We start from the raw sequence: 25394 nt of genomic DNA, 5'->3' as shown, positions 1-25394 counted from the left end.
TGGAGAGGGGTGGAGGAAATTAGAGGCAGAATGGATAAACCTTGAAAGACTGGACCTGATGGGTGAAGGAGAAGGGGGGCTAAGAGTGAGACTTGGGCTTTCTGTGTAGCTGGGACAATGGAGACCTAGAAACCCTGGAAGGGAAGGATCTAGAATCCTGTTTTGGTTTAGGGACAAGATGCCTATAGAAAACAATCCTATAGACCAGTGATTCTGGGCTATACCTTGGAGTCCCTGGGGGAACTTTAAAAAAAGCTGATGCCTTTAGCTCTTATATTTTGGTCTGTAATCCCTTGCAAGTTAATGTTTATGTATGGTATGAGGTAAGGCCTGAAGTTCAATGTTTTCCATAGAGGTAGCCAACCATTCTAATGCCTAGTGTTCCCTACTGTCCTTTTGCCCCATTAAATTACCTTGTTACTTTTGTCAAAAAAAAAATCATTTGACCATTTAAGTATGGGTCTGTTTCTGGACTATTTATTGATCTATATGTCGACCCTTAAGCCTATACCACGCTGTCTTCAATAATAAGTCTTGAAATGAGGTAGGGTAAGTTTTCCAGCTTTGTTCTTTTTTAAAAAAAAAAATATTTTGACAAAGTCCTTTGCATTTCTACCATTTAGAATTTTAGAATCGGCTTGTCAATATCTACCCAAAAACCTGATGAGATTTGTATTAAGATTGCATTGAATCTGCAGGCCAATTTAAAGAGAATTACAGTTTTAACAATATTACGTCTTCCAATCAATGAACATGGTCTATCTCTCCATTTACTTAGGGCTTCTGTAATTTCCCTTAAACTTGCTCTAGTGAAGTCTTTCCTGCTCCACTGAAGTAACTCTTGTCAATGTCACAGGGACCTTCCCATTGCTGAATCCAGTGGTTAATTCTCATCTTCGCCTTCCTTTACCTCTCAGCAACACTTGACCCGTTCCTTCTTCCTTGGAACAACTTCCCCACTTAGTTTCCAGAACACCACACTCTCCTGGTTTTCTTCCCACCTCATTGTCGGCTCCTTCTCAGTCTCCTGTGCAGCTTCCTCCTTGTCACACTAAACTCTTAATAGTAAACTGCCCAAGAATGCAGATCTTGGTCCTCTATCTACATTCACCCCCTTGGCTTCCAGGCATGTGACTTTACAAAACCACCTACATGCCGATGTCTTCCAAGTGTGTACCTCCTGCCTTGACCTTTCCCTTACACTTCACAAAGCTATCTCCCAGACACCACTGCTTGGATGTTTAATAGGTGTTAAAATTTAGGTTCCATCATGTCTCTCTTTTGCTCAGAACCCTCCAGTGGCTCTCTTCTTCCCTAGAGTGAAAGACGAAGTTAGTCCTCACAGTGACATACAGACCCTTTGCTCCCTCCCTGATAAACGATTCCATTTATATAACATTCTTGAAATGACAACATTTAAAAATTGAGGACAGGTTAGTGGTTGCCAAGAGGGAAGTGGGTGTGGTTATAAAGAGCATGTCGTGGATTGAATTGTGTCCCCCAAAATTATCTGTCAACCTGGCTAGGTCCTGATTCCCAGTATTGTACGATAGTCTACCATCGTCATCTGATGTGATTTCCCTATGTTTCGTAAATCCTATCACTATGACGTAAAGAGATGGATTAGTGGCAGTTATACGGAAGAGATCTACAAGAGTAGATAGTGTCTTAGGCTAATCTGTTTTCAGATATAAAAGAGAGAAGCAAGTAGAGAGACACGGGGACCTCATACTACCAAGAAAGCAGCCAGGAGCAGAGTGTGTCCTTTGGACCTGAGATTCCTGTGCTGAAATGCTCCCAGACCAAGGGAACACTGATGCATCACAAGGACCTTCCTCCAGAGCTGACAGGGAAAGAAAGCCTTCCCCTGGAGCCAGCGCCCTGAATTTGGACTTACAGCCTACCGGAGTGTGAGAGAATAAACTTCTGTTTGTTAAAGCCACCCACTTGTGGTATTTCTGTTATAGCAGCACTTACTGATGAAGATCAAAGACCACAGATTTCAGTATGGATTACACCTCAACATAAAAGAAAACAGAAATCATCACAACTGGACCAATAAGCAACATCATGATAAACGGAGAAAGGATTGAGGTTGTCAAGGATTTCGTTTTACTTGGATCCACAGTCAACGCCCATGGAAGCAGCAGTCAAGAAATCAAAAGACACATTGCATTGGGTATATCAGCTTCAAGAGATCTCTTTAAAGTGTTAAAAACCAAAGATGTCACTTTGAGGACTAAGGTGCACCTGACCCAAGCCATGGTGTTTTCGATCACCCCCTATGCTTGGGAAAGCTGGACAATGAATAAGGAAAACCAAAGAATTGATGCCTTTCAATTGTTGTGTTGGTGAAGAATAATGAATATACCATGGACTGCTGAAAGAACGAAAAAATCTGTCTTGGAAGAAGTACAACCAGAATGCTCCTTGGAAGCAAGGATGGTGAGACTACATCTCATATAATTTGGACATGTTGTCAGGAAGGATCAGTTCCTGGTTAAGGACATCATGCTTGGTAAAGCAGAGGTTCAGTGAAAAAGAGGAAGACACTCAACGCGATGAATTGACACAGTGGTTACGACAATGGGCCCAAGCATAGCAACAATTGTGAGGATGGCACAGGACCAGGCAGTGTTTCGTTCTCTTGTGCATGGGGTCTCTATGAGTCTGAACTGACTCAACAGCACCTAACAACAACAACAACAGCACTAGATGACCAAAACATGGCAACAAGAATGACCCTTATACTGTCAGAACTGTTCAGTATCTTGCCTGTGGTGGTGGATATCTGAACTTACATAGATGACAAAATTGTTTAGAACTTAATACACACACATGGACACAAATGAGTACAAGTAAAACAGGACTATGAATATGATCAGTGGATTGAATCATTGTCAGTATCGTGGCTGTGATATACTGTAGCTTTGCAAGAGGTTACTGTTATGGATTGAATTGTATCCCACAAAAATGTGTGCCAACTTGGCTAGGCCATGATTCCCCGTATTGTGTGATTGTCCACCATTTTGTCATCGGATGTCATTTTCCTATGTGTTTTAAATCCTGCCTCTATGATGTTAATGAGGCAGGACTCAATCTACAAGATTAGGTTATATCTTGAGTCAATCTTTTGAGATAAAAGAGAGAGAAGTGAGCAGAGAGACAGGGGACCTCATACCACCAAGAAACAATGCCAGGAGCAGAGCATATCCTTTGGACCTGAGGTTCCTGCACTGAGAACCTCCTAGACCAGGAGAAGGTTGATGGCAAGGACCTTCCCCCGGAGCTAACAGAGAGAGAAAGCCTTTCCCTGGAGCTGGTGCCCTGAATTTGGACTTCTACCCTCCTAGACTGTGAGAGAATAAATTTCTCTTTGTTAAAGCCATCCACTTGTGGTATTTCTGTTGCAGCAACACTAGATAACTAAGACAGAAATTTGGTAACGGGAATAGGATGCTACTCTAACAAATATCTAAAATGTGGAAGCAGTTTTGAAACTGTGAATGGACAGAGGTTGGAAGAGTTTTAAAGTGCCTAATTGTAAAGGCCTGCATTGCCTTAAGAGACTGTTGGTGGAATTATGGAAGCCAAAGAAAATTCTGGTGAGGACTCAGAAGGAAGCGAGGAAAGCTGTTACCCTGGGAATGGCACAGACAGCAAGAAGCAGCAGCAGAGAAACAGCAGCAGCAGAACCAGGGGACAGGCACAAGACAGCACTGGAGCCGACCCACAGAGTGACAGAGCTGAGTGCCTTTGGCAAGAGGCTTCCTGGCAGGGTGGGTGCCTCCAAGCACTATCAGTGGAGGTAAAAAGCTTTAGAACACTTGCCCAAGCATGGGCAGACATAGGCAGTGAGGCCCAAGGGGCCGAGAAGCCAAGGAGCCAGGAAGCAGAAGCTGAAGAGACAAGGAACGCAGGAAGCAGAGCTGCCTTAGTCTCAAAGGGTATGGCCGTCAACTCTGGGGTCTCAAAGGGTAGAGTCGCCACTCTGATGGACTAGGAGAGTGGGGCTGCCCATATTTGAGGGAGCAGAGTTGACCTTACAGTGGGCCTGGAAGGCAGAGCTCAAGCCCAGGGCCAAGGGGCCATCACTCAGAATCCAGAGAGTGTGGCCAATATTTAGGGTCTGGGGGTCAGGGCCATTGTGTAAATGGTCTCAGAGATCAGAGGATTATTTTTACTCCTTGAGAGCTAATGTCATGTGTTCTGCTGACTTGCTTGGTGCCTGTTTTACCTTCTTTCCCTCCAATTTCTCTCATTTGTAATAGAAATGTCTAGTTTGTGCCTGTTCCAGCATTGTACCTTGGGAGCAGCTAACTTGTATTCTATATTTCACAGATGAAGAGGAAATTTTTGGATTTTGGACTTCGAGTTGAATTAAGACTTTTGATATGCTGGAGTGAATGTGTTTTACATGGGGCAAGGACATGACTTTGGGGGGGGGCCCAAAGGGTGGAATGTTATGGATTGCATTGTGTCCCCCAAAAATGTGCATCAACTCTGCTAGGCCATGATTCCCAGTATTGTGTGATTGTCTACCATTTTGTCATCTGATGTGATTTTCCTATGTGCTGTAAATCCTACCTCTATGCTGTTAATGATGCAGGATTAGAGGCAGTTATGTTAATGAGGCAGGACTCAATCTACAAAATTATGTTGTATCTTGAATCAATCTCTTTTGAGATATAAAAGAGAGAAATGAGCAGAGAGATAGGGGGACCTCATATAACCAAGAAAGCAAAGCCAGGAACACTTGTCCTTTGAACCCAGGGTCCCTGTACTGAGAAGCTCCTTGACTTGGGAAGATTGATGACAAGGACCTTCCCCCAGAGCCAACAGACAGAGAAAGTCTTCCCCTGGAGCTGGCACACTGAATTCAGATTTGCAGTCTCATAGACTGTGAGAGAATAAATTTCTCTTTATTAATCCCATCCCCTTGTGGATTTCTGTTGTAGCAGCACTAGATAACTAAGACAGTAATGATTGGGGGAGTTGGAAAAGGGCACAAGGGATCTGTCTGTATTATTTCTTAGAAATGCATGTGAATCTACAATTATCTCAATAAAATTTCAATTAAAAATATTGAATCAATATGCAGGTAATTACTGATCCCAGCAGTATTATATATGTCAGATACTATGTGAGCCTTTTGTTTCTATAGCTGTATGAAAGATTTAAAGATTTTATTTTTAACATATATATGAAGATCATAATGCTAGCCTTGGGGTAAGAATTATAACAAACATATTAACATGAGATTAAACTAAGTAAAGCTACTGGTCACTTGCATTTTTTGGATGTTTTTAAGCTGCCATCTAGAGAAGCTGGAGAGATACTTAATGCAATGTTTATGAGGAAAACTTGGGCTCTGAGACTTGGAGACTGGGAAGTAGCCTGAATTAACTGAGTGTGTTGGTCTCTCTTACTTTTGTATGAATGTGAGTGTGTATATGTGTTTAATCTTAGAAAACAAAATTCTTCTACAGCATTCCTGGGTATCTGACCCCTGAAGGATCAGAGGAGCAGCAGCAGGATCTAGTCAGTATATGCTTCTCCCCCTCTATGAGGTGTGAAACCCCCTTGAGGTAAACAATTTGGCCTTTGGTCCTGGTTCCTGAAAGTTAGACCACAATTGGGAGCTGGCCAGACCAAGAGCCACCAACTGGGGACCCATTTCTGAATAAGCCTCAGAAACCCACTATCCCACAAGGATTCCTTAAGCCTCAGGCAGCATGATGTAATCTATCATGACCCTGTGGTGAGGCCAATAAAGGCCTCAGAAGCCGGAGGCTCAGTAGGGCTTCCTGGGTGGTGAAAGCAAACATCTGCTCTCAGGAGGGTAAGCGTGTACCCTGGGGGCATGGCAGCTCTGCACTGAGACGCCTCTCAGACTTTGCCCTTTGTGTTTGTATCCTTTTTTTCTGCTAGATTATAGATAGCCCTTTCCCTGGAGATTGTGAGTCCTTTCAATATGTTGGAAACCCTGGTGGTGTAGTGGTTAAGCGCTACGGCTGCTAACCAAGAGGTCGGTAGTTCAAATCCACCATGCGCTCCTTGGAAACTCTATGGGACAGTTCTACTCTGTTCTATAGGGTCGCTATGAGTTGGAATGGACTCAACGGCAGTGGGTCTGGTTTTTGGTTTTCAATATATTATCAGACCTAAGAAATAGAGAAGAGGCTGATACCTGCTGACCTAGCCCCAGGTTAATGAAAATGAGAGAGAAAGGGCTGTGAGAAACAGCTGGAGTCTGAACTGACCATTGAAGGTATTATGGATTGAATTGAGTCCCCCTCCCCCCAAAAAAAATATGGGTTATAAATCCTAACCCTTATACCTGTGTTTGGAAGGAGGCTTGGTAGCACAGTGGTTAAGAGTTTGGCTGCTAACTGAAAGTTCAGCAGTTTGAACCCACCAGCAGCTTCAGGGTAGGAAGATGTGGTAGTCTGATTCTGTAAAGATTACAGCCTAGGGAAACCTTGTGGGGCAGTTCATCCCATTTGGAATTGACTAGAAGGCTGTGGGTTTTGGTTTTATACATGTGGTTATAATTCCATTTGGGAACGGCTTTTTTGTTGTTGTTGTTGTTATGTTGATGAGACAGTATTAGTGTAGGGCGTGTTTTAAGTCAATCTCTTTTGATATAAAGAGATTAAACAAGCAAGCCAGCAAGCAGATATGGGGGAAGAGAGCTGCCAAGCTACATGAAGATTGCTGAGGAACAGAAGAGACAAGGACTTTGCTCCAGAGCCGACAGAGAGCGAAAGCCTTCCCCTAGAGCTGGCACCCTGAATTCAGAATTCTAGCTTCCAAAACTGTGAGAAAATAAATTTCTGTTTGTTAAAGCCACCCACCTGTGGTATTTCTGTTATAGCAACACTAGATAAATTAAATAGAATTGACGTTGAGATTTCTACAGGACTCAGTTGGTGTGTGGGGTGGGATTTATTATCTACCACACATTTGGCGTCAGAGGTAGATGATCTCAGCCTCCCTGGGCTGGTGTGATGAAGTCAGCAGAGTCAGCAGGGTCCCCTAGGACAGCCCCTTACTGCTCACCCTCCAACCTCCTTTCCAGCCTGCTTGGGATGTTAAAACGCTTTCACCAAGGTTTGTCACTCTCCCTTTGATATCTGTAAGAACAGTGCCCAATACTCTTAAGTCTGTAAAACTCCCCACCCCAGCTTTTGTGCCATCAGCTGTATATAATGTCTGGTTATTTAATCTCATGTGGCTTTGAGACTTCTATGAATTTGGTCAAAGGAATAGCTGGGCAGTATGAGGGAGATATATCCATTTATCAGTAAGCTTATAAAATACGCTGCAGGCCCCTTCTGTTAGACCTTTAACTTAGCTGCTAGAAGAAAATGAAAAGGAAAAATATCCTATCTTGTGGGAGCTACAGTCACATTGAGTAACAAACAATTCAACACAAATGACTTAATTCTTTATCTGGTCTCTTCATTTGTCTTATGTGCCTGCTCTGCCTTTACAGAAATTATGTTCTAGAGAAATCCATATGAAGAAAGAACATTAGCCAGGGCAGTACTTCTTAAATACGCCAGGTTAGGAGAACTACCAAGGGGGCTTGTTAAAAACACATGCTCCTATGAAAAACAGTTTGATGATTCCTCAAAAAGTTAAACATGGAGTTACTCTATGACCCTGCGATATATACTGGTGGCACAGTGGTTAAGAGCTACAGCTGATAACCAAAAAGTCAACAGTTTGAATCCACCAGGCACTCCTTGGAAACCCTACAGGACAGCTCTACTCTGTCCTATAGGGTCGCTATAAGTCAGAATTGACTCCATGGCAATGGGTCCATACCCTAGGTATACACCCAAAATGATCAAAAACAGATATTCAAACAAATTCTTGCACACAAATGTTCATAGCAGCACTATTCACAATAGCCAAAAAGTGGAAACCACCCAAATGTCCATCAATGGATGAATGGGTAAGCAGTTTATGGCATATCAGTACAATGGAATAGTGTTCAGCTATAAAATAGTGAAGTATTGATACATGCTACAACATGGATAAACCTGAAAAAAGAGCTAAGCGAAAGAAGCTAGACAAAAAACCACATATTGTATGACTCCATTTATACGAAATATCTAGAATAGGTAAATCCATAGAGACAGGAAGCAGATCAGTGGTTGACAGGGGCTGAGGGAAAGGAGGAAATGGGGAGTTATTGCTTAGTGAATATTGGGGGTGATGAAAATGTTTCGGAATTGGATGGGGGGTCGTACAACATTGCGAATGTACTAAATGCTACTAACTCTCGTACACTTTAAAACGGTTAATTTTATGTTCCATGAATTTCACCTCAATAAAAACGAAAAACAAACAAACAAATCCAATACTCCGAGGCCCAGAAAATTGCCTCGTGGCTGAGTCCTCCTCAGATATTTGACTAGTTGCCATTGAGTTGATTCCAACTCATAGCGACCCCATAGGACAGAATAGAACTGCCCCACAGAGTTTCCAAGGAGGCCCTGGTGGATTCAAACTGCCGATCTTTTGGTTAGCAGCTATAGCTCTTAACCTCTACATCACCAGGGTTTCCCTTTCTCAGATGGGGCTCTGGAATTTTTTTTATAGCAAGTAAATCCTGTTGCTGTCGAGTTCATTCTGATTCGTAGTGACCCAATAGCATAGGGTGGAACTGCCCCCTAGGGTTTCCAAGGCTGGAATCTTTACAGAAGCAGACTGCCACATCTTTCTCCAGATGTGGTGGATTTGAACCACTGACCTTCCAGTTAGCAGCCAAGTGCTTAACCACTGCACCACCAGGGCTCCTGTACCTCCCAGAGGCTGAATCAACTCCATGGCAAGTGGTATATCCATACGAGTACCAGGTAAGATTACCATCAGGCAAGTCTGATTATGGCTTCAGGGCAATGATTCTAGCAGGGCAGGTCCACAGACTCGCTGCTCTACCTGCCTGCTAGCCAATCCTCAGAGAAAGGCTGGGATATAGCAACAAGTAAATCACAGCCGTTGTGGCCCCGTTATTAAGATGACCGTTTTTGAGCTCCACTTCTGGTGGCAGGGTCCGGGGAAGGGGTGGCAGGTGCCATGTCCAGTCACGAAGGTGGCAAGAAGAAGCCCCTGAAACAGCGAACCAGGCCAAGGAAATGCACAAGGAAGATAAGGCTTTCAAGCAGAAACAAAAAGAAGCGCAGAAGAAACTCACACAGCTAAGGAGAAGGCTGACGGGAAGGGCCCCCTGGCCACAGGTGGAATTAAGAAATCAGGCAAAAAATAAGCTGTTCTTTGTGACCAGGTGATGGCAACCTTGATTCTACTGTTGTTTAAACACCTGAATTCCCTGTTATAACATCTGTTGCCACCTATCATTACAATGAAGTGTTGTCTAGGAGCCTATTGTACACTTAAGAATACACTTTTGTGAAAGAGACGAAATCACACAAGCAATCATAAATCTTCAGTTCTTCTCACACAGCTGTTCCTATCTTGGCTGTAAGGTCGGAGTAAACCCAGACCAGAATCCTTCCCAAGTCTGCTCCTCGGTCGTTGTTAGGCCCTCAATTCTGGACCTCCGGAACTAAACCAACTCGTTTGAAAAAAGTCATTAGTTAATTAAATGACTTTTTTTTTTTTTTAATCCTAGATTTAAGTGCAGTAGAAAGCACATGTTTCGTGGATGAGACATGCAACTTGGAGGAGACGATGAAAGAATGCTGAAGTTCACAGATGCCTGGCCTGGACGGGGACTTTGGAATTCATCAGGGCCTTCTGCTCACGCTGCTGATGGAGCAGCTGAGCCTGGAGAAGCAGTGTGACATCAGAGGTCTGCTGCAGAACCTACAGGGAGTGTCATGGTTAATGCTATGTATCAACTCAGTTAGACTATGATTCTCTGTGGTTTGGAGGACACTGTATAATCACCTTTTACTTTGTGATCTGATGTGAGCAGCTAACCAGTTGAAAAAGGAGTTTCCTTGGGGGTGGAGCCTGCCTCCGGGACATAAATGGTTGTTCTGGCAAAGCTCCCTCTCTTTTTTTTAATTTTTATTTTTATTGTGCTTTAAGTGAAAGTTTACAGATCAAGTCAGACTCTCATACAAAAATTTATAAACACGTTGCTGTACACTCCTAATTGCTGTACCCCTAATGAGACAGCACACTCTTTCCCTCCGCTCTCTTTCATCTTGTCCATTCAGCCAGCTTCTGACTCCCTCTACTCTCTCATCTCCCTTTCAGACAGGAGCTGCCCACATAGTCTCATGTGTCTACTTGTGCCAAGAAGCTCATTCTTCCCCAGTATCATTGTCTATCCCATAGTCCAGTCCAATCCCTGTCTGAAGAGTTGGCTTTGGGAATGGTTCCTGTCTTGGGCTAACAGAAAGTCTGGGGGCCATGACCTCCAGGGTCATTCTAGTCTCAGTCAGACCACTATGTCTAGTCTTTTTATAAGAATTTGGCTCCCTCTCTTTTGATCCCACACTATTCTTGTTGCTTGACCTCCAGTTCTCGGGGCACCAGAAGCCTTCAGTCTGCCACCTGACCTGCAGGTTTTGGATTTGCCAGCCCCTGCAATCACATGAATGAGCAGAAGCCTTCAGCTTGCCAGATGCCTTCTGCCAGCCGCCTGACCCACGAATTTGGGTCTTGCCAGTCCCCACGATTGCGTGAGCCATTTTCTCACAATTATATGAGCCATTTCCTTGAAGTAAATTTCTCTCTACATACATTTATATATGCTTCAGTGGTTTTTCTCGTCTAGAGAACCAGGACAGGGAGCTACACTGGGCTCCCCACTCCAGCCCAGAGCTCTTGCCCTCCCTACCCTACCTCGCTCAGACAACTAGTGGGCAATAGACCTAACCCTGAGAATCCCTAAGGAGCTAAAAATGACTTGCCAGGACCTGCCCAAGTGAATATAAACCAAGTGCATTACTCTGGGGGTGTACAGTGGGCCTGAGGCCTGACAGTGCCAACTCTTAGAGACATGTTGAGTAGGTCATTCAAGCTCTCTGGGCCTTGGTATCTTACCATAAATCAAGGTTTCCAGGAGTCCTGCAGTAGATCATCAGCCAAGAGGGCAGCCTGGCTCACAGTGCACCCCTTTTCTGGAATGGACTAGACCAGGAGAACCTACAATGCTCACTGCCTTACCCCTTACCCCCGCTAAATTGATTGACACCTGTCCAATACTTCCTTGCAGACATGTTAATGGCCATGCCTAAATCGACTCTCCTCCCCCTTCTTCCTCATAACAGAAGCCTAATTTTGTGGCAGCATAGCCTGAAGGATTACAAATAGTCTAGGCCAGGTCCTGTCCTTCACTTCCCAGCCTTCCTTTCAGCTGGGTTTGGCAAGGGCATGATTATAACCAATGGGATATAAGAAGGGGTCTCCTGGGAATAGTCTCACCCAATGACCCTTTCTCCTTCTCTTCACTTGGGTGTGATGTCTGGAGGTGCAGCAGCCATCATGTGACCATGAGGCAAAAAGCCCTGGTGGCACAGTGGTTAAGTACTTGGTTGCTAACTGAAAGGTCAGTAGTTTGAACCCACCAGCTGCTCTGCAGGAGAAAGGTGTGCCAGTCTGCTCCTGTAAAGATTTACAGCCTTGGAAACCCTATGGGGCAGTTCTACTCTGTCCTATAGGGTCACTATGCATTGGAATCATCTTGACGGCAATGACTTTTTTCCCACCCCAGACTGGGTTAGATACTCCTCCTGTGTTGTGAGAAGAAGGATGAAGGCCAGCATGCCAAGCAAGCAACCACCCACTTCTATCCTATGGTCAGTGAGAAAAATAGACTCCTCGCAGGTGAGGCAGCTGAGCCCAGAGCTTAAGAAGCATGACCTTAATCACACAGCCAGGTAGCAGGCCCTCTCCAGGCACAGCTCAGGCCTCCTTGAATGGAGGTGGCAGCTGTACAGGAAGGGAAACTAGTGCACACTTTGGGCTGGGGCATGTATTACCTGTTTAAATAAGCCCTTGGATAACTCAGGATGAGGCCCAGACTTCATGTGGTTCACCAGGCCCTGCCCCCTCTGGCTTCCCTCTTGTTGTTCTTCCTCTACCTGCTTCAAAGAGCAGACACGCGGAACTAACCACTGGGCATTTTGTCCTTTTCTGGTCTCCTAGATTTGCACACATTTCCTCAGCCTGAATGCTTTCTCCCTCCTCAGCATCAGTATCTCCAACATGAAGGCTCAGCTTAGATTTAACTTCCACCTGCACCCCCTGATAAGAAGCCCTCGTTGCACAGTGGTTAAGTGCTTGGCTGCTAATTGAAAGGTTGGTGGTTTGAACCCACCAGCTGCTCTGCAGGAGAGAGATGTGGCAGTCTGCTCCTGTAAAGATTTACAGCCTTGGAAACACTAAGGGGCAGTTCTACTCTGTCCTATAGGGTCGCTATGCATTGGAATCATCTCAATGGCAATGGGTTTTTCCCCGCCCCAGACTGGGTTAGATACCCCTCCTGTGTTGTGAGAAATGCCGGCGGAGTTATGCATTGGAATCATCTCAATGGCAATGGGTTTTTCCCCGCCCCAGACTGGGTTAGATACCCCTCCTGTGTTGTGAGAAATGCCGGCGGAGTTCGTTTTTAAATGTGTTGAAGGAGTGAGCTATTGCCTCATTGACCATGTGCTAAAGGTAGTCAGTGTTAACCCAAACCCACTGCCGTCGAGTCAGTTCCAACTGTAGTGACCGATAGAACAGAGTAGAACTGCTCCATAGGGTTTCCAAGGAAGCAGACTGCCACTTCTTTCTCCTGTGGAGCTGCTGGTGGGTTCCAACTGCCAACCTTTAAGTTAGCAGCCGAGAGCTTAACCACTGTGTCACTAGGGCTCCTTAGTCAGCGTTAAGGAACTGTATATTAATATTAGTAACAATAGCTAACACTTACATAGCACTTCCTGGGTGCACGTACTATTCTAAGCCATGTATACATAAACTATAATGAGAATGCAAAATGGTACAGCCACTTTGGAAGAAACTTGGGCAGTTTCTTAAAAAATGACTTTAAAACCTACATCCACAAAGAAACCTGCACACAAGTGTTTACAACAGTTTTATTCATAATCACCCACAACTAGAAGCAACCAAGATGTCTTTTAAAAGGTGAATGGATAAAGCAGCTGTGGTCCAGTCAGGCAGTGGAATATTACTCAGCAATAAAAAAAAGTAAGAGCTAGTAAGCCCAGAAAAAACGTCGGGATGCATGTTGTTTAGTGAAAGAGCCAGTCTGAAAAGGCTACATATCGTTCCAGCTATATGATATTGTGGAAAAGGCAAAACCATGGAGACAGTAGAAAGATCAGTGGTTGTCAGGGGCTCAGGGGAGGAGGGAGAGGTGAGTAGGTGAAACCCAAGAGATTGTCAGGGCAGTAAAACTAGTTTGTATCATGCTGTGATGGCGGACACATGGCATTATGCATTTGTCAAAATCCATAGACTGTACAATACAGAGAGCGAACCCTGATATAAACTACGGACTTTAGTTAATAATAAGGAGTTCCTGGGTAGTGCAAACAGTTAATGCCCTCAGTTGCTAACTGAAAGGCTGGAGGTTCAAGTCTACCCAGAGGGACTTTAGAAGAAAGCCCTGGCCATCTACTTCAGAAAAATCAGCCATTGAAAACCCAATGGAGAATGGTTCTACACGGACACATATGGGCTCAGCATGGGGTCGACTTGACCACAAACTGGTTTTTGCATTAGTACTAATGTATCAGTATTGGTTCATCAACTGTAACAAAAGTGCCAAAGTAATGCAAGGTGTTAAAATGGGGAAATGCTGAACTGGGGAATGAGGATGTATGGGAAGTCTCTGTTCTTTCTGCTCAATTCTCTGTAAACCTATAACTGCTCTAAAAACGAAGCCTATTAATTAAATATAGACAAGAGAGAGAAAGAGAGAGCAAGCGAGCCCTGATGGCACAGTGGTTAAGAGCTGGGCTGCTAACCAAAAGTTACAAGTTCAAATCCTCAGCCACTCCTTGGAAACCCTATGGGGCAGTTCTACTCTGTCCTATAGCATCACTATGAGTTGGAATCGACCCAACGGCAATGGGTTTGGTTTTGGTTTGGTTTCACTATATATACATATTGGTTTTGTTTTGTTTTAGTTTTATGTATATATATACACACACATAACCTGTTGCTGTCGAGTCGATTCTGACTCATAGAGACCCTATAGGACAGAGTAGAACTCCCGCATAGAGTTTCCAAGGAGTGCCTGGTGGATTCAAACTGCCAACCTTTTGGTTAGCAGCCATAGCACTTAACCACTACACCACCAGGTTTTCCATATATATATGTAAAACTGTTGCCGTGGAGTTGATTTCAACTCATAGTGACCCTACAGAACAGAGTAGAACTGTCCTGTAAGGTTTCCAAGGAATGGCTGGTGGATTCGAACTGCTGACCTTTTGGTTAGCAGCCAAGTGCTTAACCACCATGCCACGAGGGCCTCGCACACACACACATATATATATGTGTTTATATATATATATATATATATTTACATAATCCTCATCACATCCTGTGTTGTATCTACTACTGTGGTCTTCATTTTATCATGGGAACTGAGGCATGGAAAAGGGTCAATCATTTGCCCAAGGTCTGCACTGTGATGGCAGAGCTGGCGTTTGAACCCAGGCAAGTGGACTCCAGCGTCTCTGCCCCTAACCACTCTACTCTGCCCCTGCAGCAAATGATGGACTAGAAGGAAAATGCAGAGCTAGAGACAGAGGCAGGAGCTGGCCGCCTGCAAGCGCCATCTGAAGCCATGGAGGAGACGCCCAGGTCCCAGGCTCCTGCAGCCGCTATCACCTGTGCTTAGTGGTTTTCAATAAATAGAGCTGGCTTCTGTTTTTAGTAGAACGTCTCACCTCAACAAAACACAAACATGTGGCACTAGGCCCAGGCCTCAGCCCTTGGTGTGGACATGCTGACAAGTTCAGTAACCATCCCAGGCACGCCCATGTGCTCTTTGTTTCTCTCTTCGGCCACGGTGAAGCTGACCCAGAGACTGTGAACTGAAAACACTGAAAAATGTTTCCTTCTGAGTGGGGACAATAAGCAGGAGACGTACGTCATAGTTCGGCTCATGCTGTGTCCGTTTTCACAAGGGTTTGTTAAAACACAATCTAAGGCAGGTTTCTCCGCTTCGGCACTATTGACATTTGGGCCAGATAATCCTCTTTTGTGGGGGCCATTCTGTCATTGTAGAATGTTTAGCATCATCCCTGTGACCTCTAATCACTGCAGTAGCACCCTGCTTGGTCGTGACAAAAACGTCTCTAAACATGGCCAAATGTCCCCCAGGGGAGCAAAAATCCCCTGTTGAGAACCACTGATTTAAAGCAGCTTCTTTTCTAAGCATACTTTTAAGGAGTCCTTGGGTGGCACAGACAGGGTCGCTATGAGTCGGAATCGACTCGATGGCAGTGGGTTTGGTTTTTTTGTTGTTGTTTTGGGGAGCACAGATGGTTAAGTGTGCAGCTATTAACCCAAAGGCTGGAGATTTCAGTCCACCCAGAGACACCTTGGAAGGAAGTCCTGGTGATCTACTTCCGAAAGATCACGGCCATGAAAACCCTACGGAGCACAGCTCTACTCTGCGACACATAAGGTTGCAATGAGTCAGAATCAACTCAACAGCAACTGATTTTGGTTGGGTAAGCCTACTTCTACCTCTAACCGTTCGTGGGAGGGCCTTAGCAGGAATGACTTATTGCCCCACCCCTGGACTTGGGTTGAGAGGGCCCTGGGGCAGGCCGTGGCTTAGGCAGAACCCTCTCTGTCCACCTCTTTTTTGCCTCTCCTTGTACACTCTCCTCCCCTTCTTCCACTGACCTCATTGGGAAGCCCAGATTAAGCCTGAGAGTGGCAGCTGTGAGATATGGCAGAACAGGTTGTCCAAACCTGAACCAGAGCAACGAGACACTCTCCAAGGGTGTCCCAAGAACCCCATACACAGATGCACCCCCATCAGCCAGGGCTGTCAGGAAGGGTGAGCTCCTGGAGGATAGGGAAGGGGGGATTATGGATTGAATTATGTCCCCCAGAATATGAGTTGTAAAAAAAAAAAAAAAAACCCTATACCTGGGGTTAATAATCCCATTTGGAAATGGGTTTTCTTTGGTATGTTAATGAGGCAGGATTAGTGTAGGATGTGTCTTAAATCAATCCCTTTTGAGATATAAAAGAGCAGATTAAAAGGAGAAGCAAAGATGGGGGAAGATGGATGCCATTCTACATGAAGATCACCAAGGCACAGAGGAATACAAGCTGCAAAGAGACAAGGACCTTCCCCCAAAGCAGACAGAGAAAGCCTTCCCCTAGAGCCAGCGCCCTGAATTCAGACTTCTAGCCCCTGTGAGAACGTGAATTTCTTTGTTAAAGCCACCCACTTGTGGTATTTCTGTTATGGCAGCATTAGGTAACTAAGATAGGGAGTGGGGGAGGAAGGAACTGGGGTTCAGCAGGTGCTTCTCCCAGGTGATGAGTTTTGCCGTCTTGGGCTTATCTCTGTGTTACTTCTCCATGGGGCAGCTCATCCATTCTTCTCACAACTTTATAAAGCTGAGATACGCTTCTACGCAGCCTCTTAATACTCATTGTTGCTGTTGATTGCCATTTAATCAATTCCAACTCAAGGCAGCCTTACACATAACAGAACGAAACACTACCTATCCCGCGCCATCACTAGGATTGCTGGTGTGTCTGAGTCCATTGTCAAGGTCATTGTGTCAATCCATCTCATTGGGGTCTCCTTGCCCTCATTGGCCCTCCACTCCACCAAACATGATGCCCTCCTCTAGCAACTGATGCCTTCTAATGATGTGTCCAGATCAAGTGAGTCGGACAATATTGTGATCCATAAGGTTTTCATTGGTTAATTTTCAGAAGTAGGTTGCCAGGCCTTTTTTCTAGTCTGTCTTAGTCTGGAAGCTCCACTGAACCTGTCCACCATGCATGACCCTGCTGGTATTTGAAATGCCAGTGGCATAGCTCCCAGCGCCACAGCAACACACGAACCACCACGGTACAACAAACTAACAGATGGTGGATATAACTCACGTTTTTGTGTGCCATCGAGTCGATTCCAACTCACAGTGATCCTATAGGACAGAGTAGAGCCATCCCATAGGGTTTCCAACATTTATGGAAGCAGACTGCCACATCTTTCTCTCTCTGAGCGACTGGTGGGTTCAAACTGCTGACCTTTCAGTTAGGAGTCAAGCCACAGGGCTCCTTGTTATAACTCATAATAAATCCAAACCCTAAAGGGCTTCCTTGGGGATTGGGCGGTCCACACGGTCAACCTCGGGTGCCAATTGAGAGATGTGTCAAATCACCCAATTGAAAAGAATCAGCCCCAGATAATTGAGAATCTACTCACTTATTCACCCATCTGGGAAATCCAGAGGTCATTTTCATCTGCTCAAAATCATGACTGCTGTATTTATGGGCTGTTCCAAAATGGAGGAAACGTGGAGGCCCCCATCATGATGCTCTGCCAGCAGGTCCTTCTGAGATTCCTTCTGCCTCCCACGCATCACGATGGGATTATGAAGCTGCCAGCCTGGCAGTGAGTCAGTGGCACATGTAGTAACTAATGACAAGAGGCCGCGTTCAGCAAGCGAAAGGAGGAAAAACTGCTCTTTGAGCAACTGGGTGACTGGTTTCCCTTTTATCACTCCTCCAATCTCCCCTTGGTTGTAGTGCTACCAGCCATCACTGAGATGCCCGCTGTTCAAAGCCAGACTCCCCTAGATGCCTGGCTTTATATTCTTCCTCATACTTCCAGCAGAACAAAGTGTAAGAAGCCATGAATTATTTTTCTAGTACAAAACAGCATGAATTACGTTTCTTGTGCAAGAGAAAGACATTTCTTGCTTCTGAAATTAGAGCCTCTGGAATTTTCTTAGGAGGTAGCATATGATCAGGAACTGATGGTACTAAAGGAAGAAGTCCAAGCTGCACCCAAGGCATTGGTGGAAAACAAGGCTCCAGGAATTGATGGAATACCAATTCAGATGTTTCAACAAACCAGTGCAGTGCTGGAGGTGCTCACTCATCTATGCCAAGAAATTTGGAAGACAGTTTCCTGGCCAACCGACTGGAAGAGCTCCATATTTGTGCCTATTCCAAAGAAAGTCATCCAAAAGCATGTGGAAATTATGGAACAATATCATCAATATCACTCTCAAGTAAAATTTTGCTCAAGATCATTCAAAAGCAACTGCAGCAGTACATCGACAGGGAACTGCCAGAAATTCAAGTTAGATTCAGATAACCCTCCTGGAATGAAGGATATCATTGCTGATGTCAGATGGGTCCTGGCTGAATGCAGAGAATACCAGAGAGATGTCTACCTATGTTTTATTGACTATGCAAAGGCACTCAACTGTGTTTATCATAACAAATTATGGATAACATGGTGAAGAGTGGGAATTCCAGAACACTTAACTGTGCTCGTGAGGAACGTCTACATAGACGAAGAGGTAGTTGTTCTAGCAGAACAAGGGAATACTGAGTGGTTTAAAATCAGGAAAGGTATACATCAGGGTTGTATACTTACATGATATTTATTTAATCTGTAAGCCAAGCAAATAATCCAAGAAGCTGGACTATATGAAGAAGAATGCGACATCAGGACTGGAGGAAGATTCATTAACAACTTGCATTATGCAGATGATACAACCTTGCTTGCTGAAAGGGAAGAGGACTTGAAGCCTTACTGATGAAGGTCAAAGGCTACAGCCTTCAATATGGATTACACCTCAACATAAAGAAAACAAAAATCCTCACGACTGGACCAATAAATAACATCATGATAAAAGGAGAAAATATTAAAGTTGTCAAGAATTTCATTTTGCTTGGATCCACAATCAACGCCCATGGAAGCAGCAGTCGAGAAATCAAACAACGCATTGCATTGGGCAAATCTGCTACAAAAGACTTCATTAAAGTGTTAAAAAGAGAAGATGTCATCTTGAGAACTAAGGTGCACCTGACCCAAGCCTTGGTATTTTCAATCGCCTCATGTGTATACAAAACGTGGGCATTGAATAAGAAATAAGGAAGACCAAAGAAGAGCTGATGCCTTTGAATTATGGTGCTGGTGGAGAATATTGAATATACCATGGGCTGCCAGAGGATGAACAAGTCTCTCTTGGAAGAAGTACAGCCAGAATGCTCCTTAGAAGTGAGGATGGTGAGACCTCGTCTCACATACTTTGGACGTGTTATCAGGAGGGACCAGTCCCTGGAGAAGCGCATTATGCTTGGCAAAGTAGAGCGTCAGTGAAAAAGAGGAAGAACTTTGATGAAATGGATTGACACAGTGGCTGCAACTATGGGCTGAAACATAGCAACGATTATGAGAATAGCACAGGACCAGACAGTGTTTTGTTCTGTTGTACACATGGTTGCTATCAGTGGGAACCAACTCAACAGCACCTAACAATAATAAGAAGGATCTAGGGAAACTGGCCCCATTTATCTAAGCTGAAATCCTTCCTATGAACTGATGCCCTCACCTCCTCCCAGTTGCCCTCACTCATTCCACTCTGGCCATTCCTTGCTATTCCTCCAACCAGCCTCATGGTCCTGCCTCAAAGCCTTTGAACCTGCAGTTCCTTCTGCCTGGAGCACTCTTCCCCCAGATATCTGCATGGCTCCTCCCTCACCCACTTTAGGTCTTTGGTCCAGTCTCACCATTTATTATTACAGCTCTTCCCTCAGCACTCAGCTCTCCTAGGCTCCCTTACTCTGCTCTGCACTCTTCCGTTTTTCCATAGCCCTTATTCCTTTCTAACACACTCTCTAGTTTACTTATTTATTATGCCGATAGTGTGTTGGCTAGCTCCCTTTTTGCCCGCCCTCCCCCCCCACCCAGCATATGAGCTCAGTGAGAACAGGGGTCTTTGTTTTGTTCATTGGCATATCCAGTGCCTACAAACAATATCTAGTATAAGTGCTTAAAAAATAATGCTCAAGTGAATGAATTAATGAACCTAACACACTGGTTTAGAATTTGAAAGTGTTCGGTGGGTGAGAAGAATTACCAAAATGTAAATCATTCTAAATTACTTTGTTTTTAATTTAATACACTGTTTTAAAAAAATAAAATAACTTGTTTGGCAATCAATGCCAGCTCCAGCACCAAAAATATCAGAATCATCTTTCCCTCTGCTCCAGCCTCGTGGGCCTTCTTGCCAAGTCGTTCCTACCTCAGGATGTATGTCTCCTGCTCCCTCCAACAGGATTCCTGTCCCCACCTGCACCCCACCCCCAGCACCTGGAGCACTCATGGCATCCTCCCTCACTTCATTCAGATCTTGGTTCAAATGTTGCCTCACCAAAGTGGGCTTCCCAGACTCCATTCTCTGAAAGAGGACTCAGGGTGCCTCTGTTGTTTTCTTTGTAGCATTTATATCTATTTCCCAGCTCCCGTTTACTGGTTTGTTTACCATCTGCCTGTTCTGGATTGAATCATGTCCCTCAAAATCGTGTGTCAACTTGACTAGGCCATGATTCCCAGTATTGCGTGGTTGTCCACCATTTTGCGACCTGATGTGATTATCCTATGTGTTGTAAATCCTAACCTCTATGATGTTAATGAGGCACAATTAGAGGCAGTTATGTTAATGAAGCAGGATTCAATCTACAGGATTAAGTTGTACTTTAAGAGTGAATCTCTTTTGAGGTATAAAAGAGAGAATTGAGCACAGAGGAGAGGGGGCCTCATACCACCAAGAAAGAAGCCCCAGGAGCGAAGCGTGTCCTTTGGACCTGGGGTCCCTGTGCTGAGAAGCTTCTAGACGAGGGGAAGATTGATGACAAGGGCCTTCCCCCCGAGCTGACAAAGAAAGCCTTCCCCTGGAGCTGGTGTCCTGAATTCGGACTTCCAGCCTCCTAAACTGTGAGACCTCTTTAAAGTGCTGAAAACCAAAGATGTCACCTTGAAGACTAAGACGTGCCTGACCCAAGCCATGGTATTTTCAATTGCATCATATGCATACAAAAGCTGGACAATGAATAAGGAAGACCGAAGAAGAATTGACACTTTTGAATTGTGGTGCTGGCGAAGAACATTGAATATACCATGGACTGCCAAAAGAATGAACAAATCTGTCCTGGAAGAAGTACAACCAGAATGCTTCTTAGAAGTAAGGACAGCAAGACTGTGTCTTATATACTTTGGACATGTTGTCAGGGGGGATCAGGCCCTGGAGAAGGCCATCATGCTTGGTAGAGTACAGGGCAGTAGAAAAGAGGAAGACCCACAATGAGATGGATTGACACAGTGGCTGCAACAATGGGCTCAAGCATAACAATGACTGTGGGGATGGTGCAGGACCGGGCAGTGTTTTGTTCTTTGGTACATAGGGTCGCTATGAGTGGGAAACCGACGCGAGGGCACCTAACACCAACAACAACAAACTGTGAGAGAATAAATTTGTTTGTTATAGCAATCCACTTGAGATATTTCTGTTACAGCAGCGCTGGATAACTAAGACACTGTCTAAGCCCCTCTGAAATGTAAGCCCAATGAGGCCAGGTACTTTGTCTGTCTTGGTCACTACTGTAACTACAACCTTTTCTAAAAATTAATCGATTCGTTTACAGAGGGAAGGAAGGAAGGAAGGCAGTTCGTTAGTTGCTGGTGTAGGGCTTTGAAAAACATACTGATGAGACAAGTTCTAAAATGTGCTTAAAGAAAAAAGTCAAGTAGTTAGAGAGGGAACTGGAAACTTGAAATGGGAATAAGTTATGACAGTGATTATGATAAAGGGAGACAAGAAAGAAAGGAAGAGCAATACAGAGACTTGCCTGGAGGTTATGAATTAGAAATTCATCTTTGAAAATATTTTTTTTGTTGTAAAAATACATACACACATTTGCCAATTCAACATTTTTCGTGTGTATAATTTAGTGACATCAATTACATTTGTCGTGTTGTACAATCATCACCAATTTTCTTTTTCATCAAGCAAAGAGGCTACTGTTCTTCCCTGGGGAAGCCCGTCTTTGAATAACATTGGAAAGTACCAAGAACCCAGAGGCTGCTCAATAAACATCCAGCAGTGCTGACAACACAGTTGCCCAGGTTATTTGTTCCAGAATTGGGAGAAAAGGGAGGCTTTATTTTTGAAAGATGGTCTACGAGAGCAAGTTTCATAACCAAAGAGCTGCCATAAAGAATATGCCATTATATCTGAAAATAACTATGAAGCCCTGTAACTTTAATGCAATGAATGTATCAGGTGGACCAAAGTCCCTAGGCACCTCTCACTGTTAAGCTTTAGGATATATTTCTAGGTATAATAAATGTGGACTTCGAGTGCTTGCAGGCATTCCTATATTGCAGGAACCCAGTGGACTTTTATTGAATGAGATGCTGAAACCCAGGCAGATGGTGGAGATTTGGGCTTTTCAGCCTAATATTAGGAATTAATACTGGGACAGTAATGATATAAATTTTTTGTTTCAATTTTCAAAGATACAGGTGTTTGTTTGAAGTTTTGGTTGGCTAACTAGGTTGTGATCATGCAGAATCTGTGCAGAGACCAAGAGGCAGTTGTTGTAACAGAACAACCTGATACTGTGCGGTTTAAAATCAGAAAAGGTGTGCATTAGGGTTGTATCATTTCACCATATTTATTTAATCTGTATGCTGAGCAAATATTCCGAGAAGCTGGACCATATGAAGAAGAATGGGGCATCAGGATTGGAGGAAGACTGATTAACAACCTTCGTTATACAGGTGACACAGCCTTGCTTGCTGAAAGGGAAGAAGACTTGAAGCACTTCCGGATGAAGATCAAAGACCACAGTCTTCAGTATGGATTGCACTTCAACATAAAGAAAACAAAAATCCTCACAACTGGACCAATGAGCAACATCATGATAAACAGAGAAAAGATTGAAGTTGTCAAGAATTTCATTTTACTTGGATCCACAATCAATGCCCATGGAAGCAGCAGTCAGGAAATCAAACAATGTATTGTGCTGGGCAAATCTGCTGCAAAAAGACCTCTTTAAAGTGTTAAAAAGCAAAGATTTCGCTTTGAGAACTAAGGTATGCCTGACACAAGCTATGGCATTTTCAATTGCCTCATCTGTGTGCAAAGGCTGGACATTTAATAAGGAAGACCGAAGAAGAATTGATGTTTTTGAATTAATGCTGTTGAGATGGACTGACACAGTTGCTGCAACAATTGTGAGGATGGCACAGTTCCTGGCAGTGTTTCCTTCTGTTGAATATAGGGTTGCTATGAGTTGGAACTGACTCAAGGGCACCTAACAACAACAACATATACTCAGCAGAATCACTAAAATTTAAAAAACTGACAATGCCAAGTGTTGGTGAACATATGTAGCAATCTCGACTCCCATTCACTGTTGGTAGCAGTGAAAATTGGTAGAAACACTTTGGAAAATTGTAGCAATTCTCCTAGATATTAACTGTAGTCTGTTTATTTAAGCTTCTAAAGCAGGAAAAACTAATCCATGGTACTAGAAGATAGACTGGTGGTTATCTTTGGAGAAGAGAGAGAGGTAATAACTGGGAAGGTCCAGGAAGGGGGCTTCTAGGGTGCTTGTAATGTTCTTTTTCTTAGCCTGATGTTATGGATTGAATTGTGTCCCCCGCCCACATATCCTAACCCTAACCCCTGCGCCTGTGAGTATGATCTTGTTTGGAAAGAGGGTGTTTGAAGATATTATCAGTTAGGCTAAGATGAGGTTGTACTGGTGTAGGGTAAGTCCTAATTCTACATGACTGGTGTTCTGATAACAGAGGAGATGATACACAAAGACTGGGAGACAATGGAAAGGTGCCAAACAGCACTGCAGCTGGAAGCCAAGGAATGTCTGGGGCTACTAGAAACTAGGAGAGAGGCATGGAATGGATTCTCCCTCAAAGCCTAAGAAGGAATCAACATGGTCAACACCCTGATCATGGACTCTCAGACTCCAGAACTGTGAGACAATAAACTTCTGTTTCTATGGCTCTAAAATCACCCACTTTGTGGTTTTTCATGGCAGTCTTAGGAAACTAACACACCTGGGTTGTGGTTACATGGGTGTCTTCACTTTGTGATAACCCATTGAGCTATAGGGTTACGATCTGCACACTTTTCTGAATGCATGTTATTCTTCGATTTAAAATTTACCAAAATGATAAACCTTCATCTAGACCAATTGGAACAAAACTGTAGAACATCAAAAACAATGAGATGATTTTTAGATCAACCAGAATAAAAAGACAGATTATCCTCAAAGGAACAATTCTACCGACAGCTGACATCTCAACAGCAACAATGGAACTCAGAAGAACCATATCTCCAATATACTGATTTAAAAAAAAAAAAGTCAACTTTGCATCAGAAACAGTTTTCAAGAGCATAGTGAAAGGAAGACATTTTCAGGCAAATAAAAATTGAGGGAGTTTGTCACCGCAGACCCTCATTAGAAAATATTGTAAAGGATGCACTTCAAGCAGGAGAAACGATCCCAGTGGAAGGTCTGAGACCCAAGAAGGAACGCTGAGCAAAAAAAAAGTGGCAGATGGGGGTAAATCTATACGAACATTGACTTTAACACAATAGCAATAACTCAGAGTATTGTGAGGTTGAAAAATGAAGTTAGAACTAATTTTTTAAAAAGTGCTTCCTTCTGTTTATGGTGATGGCAAATTTGGTAAGGGATACTGGTGATGGCTACACAACACGATTATTGCCATTGCTGTCACTAAATTGTACACATGAAAGATGTTGAATTGGCAAATGTTATGTTGTATATACTTTTACAACAAAACATGTTTCTGGTGGCCAGAGTTCAGCAAATGCCTCTCCAGCCCTGACTGTTCTTGACCCCAAGGATGTGGTGTCAAAGCAGTCAGATCCACTCCAGATGCCATGTGTCAGGTAGGAGAAGTGGCATGAGAAATATCATTGTACAAATAAAGATATGATCAAATCGTGGCAATGCTGTGAAGACAGTGTATAACGAGGACCTGGACCCTGCCAAGGTCTCCTTTCACCCGAAAAGGGTGCTTCAGGTGAGACCTGAAGGAGGAGCCATAAAGGAAAAAAAAAAAAAAACCCTGTTGCCATCGAGTCAATTCCAACTCATAGCAACCCTATAGGAAAGAGTATAATTCCCCCATAGGGTTTCCAAGGAGCAACTGGTGGATTCTAACCGCCGACGTTTTGGTTAGTAGCTGAACCAGATTTAGGCAAAGACAGCGCAAATGGAGGTTCTACAGAGACAGCCAGCCCTCTTCGAAACTGGTTTCTGTGAAAATGATGATGTGGAAGTTCCAAGACACTGCCCGTCAGTCCCAGCCTGCCACCTGCCCTCCCCAACAGCTGCCCTGC

General features: G+C 44.0%; 1 pseudogene; it reads left to right on the top strand.

Moving 5' to 3' along the window:
• Positions 1-8939: 8939 nt before the first annotated feature.
• Positions 8940-10696, top strand: LOC111751492 (translation machinery-associated protein 7-like; annotated as a pseudogene).
• The last annotated feature ends 14698 nt before the right edge of the window (positions 10697-25394 follow it).

The sequence above is a fragment of the Loxodonta africana genome, chromosome 3 (genome assembly GCF_030014295.1).
Source record: "Loxodonta africana isolate mLoxAfr1 chromosome 3, mLoxAfr1.hap2, whole genome shotgun sequence".
Taxonomy (NCBI): domain Eukaryota; kingdom Metazoa; phylum Chordata; class Mammalia; order Proboscidea; family Elephantidae; genus Loxodonta; species Loxodonta africana.
This window is presented reverse-complemented; position numbering and strand designations above follow the sequence as displayed.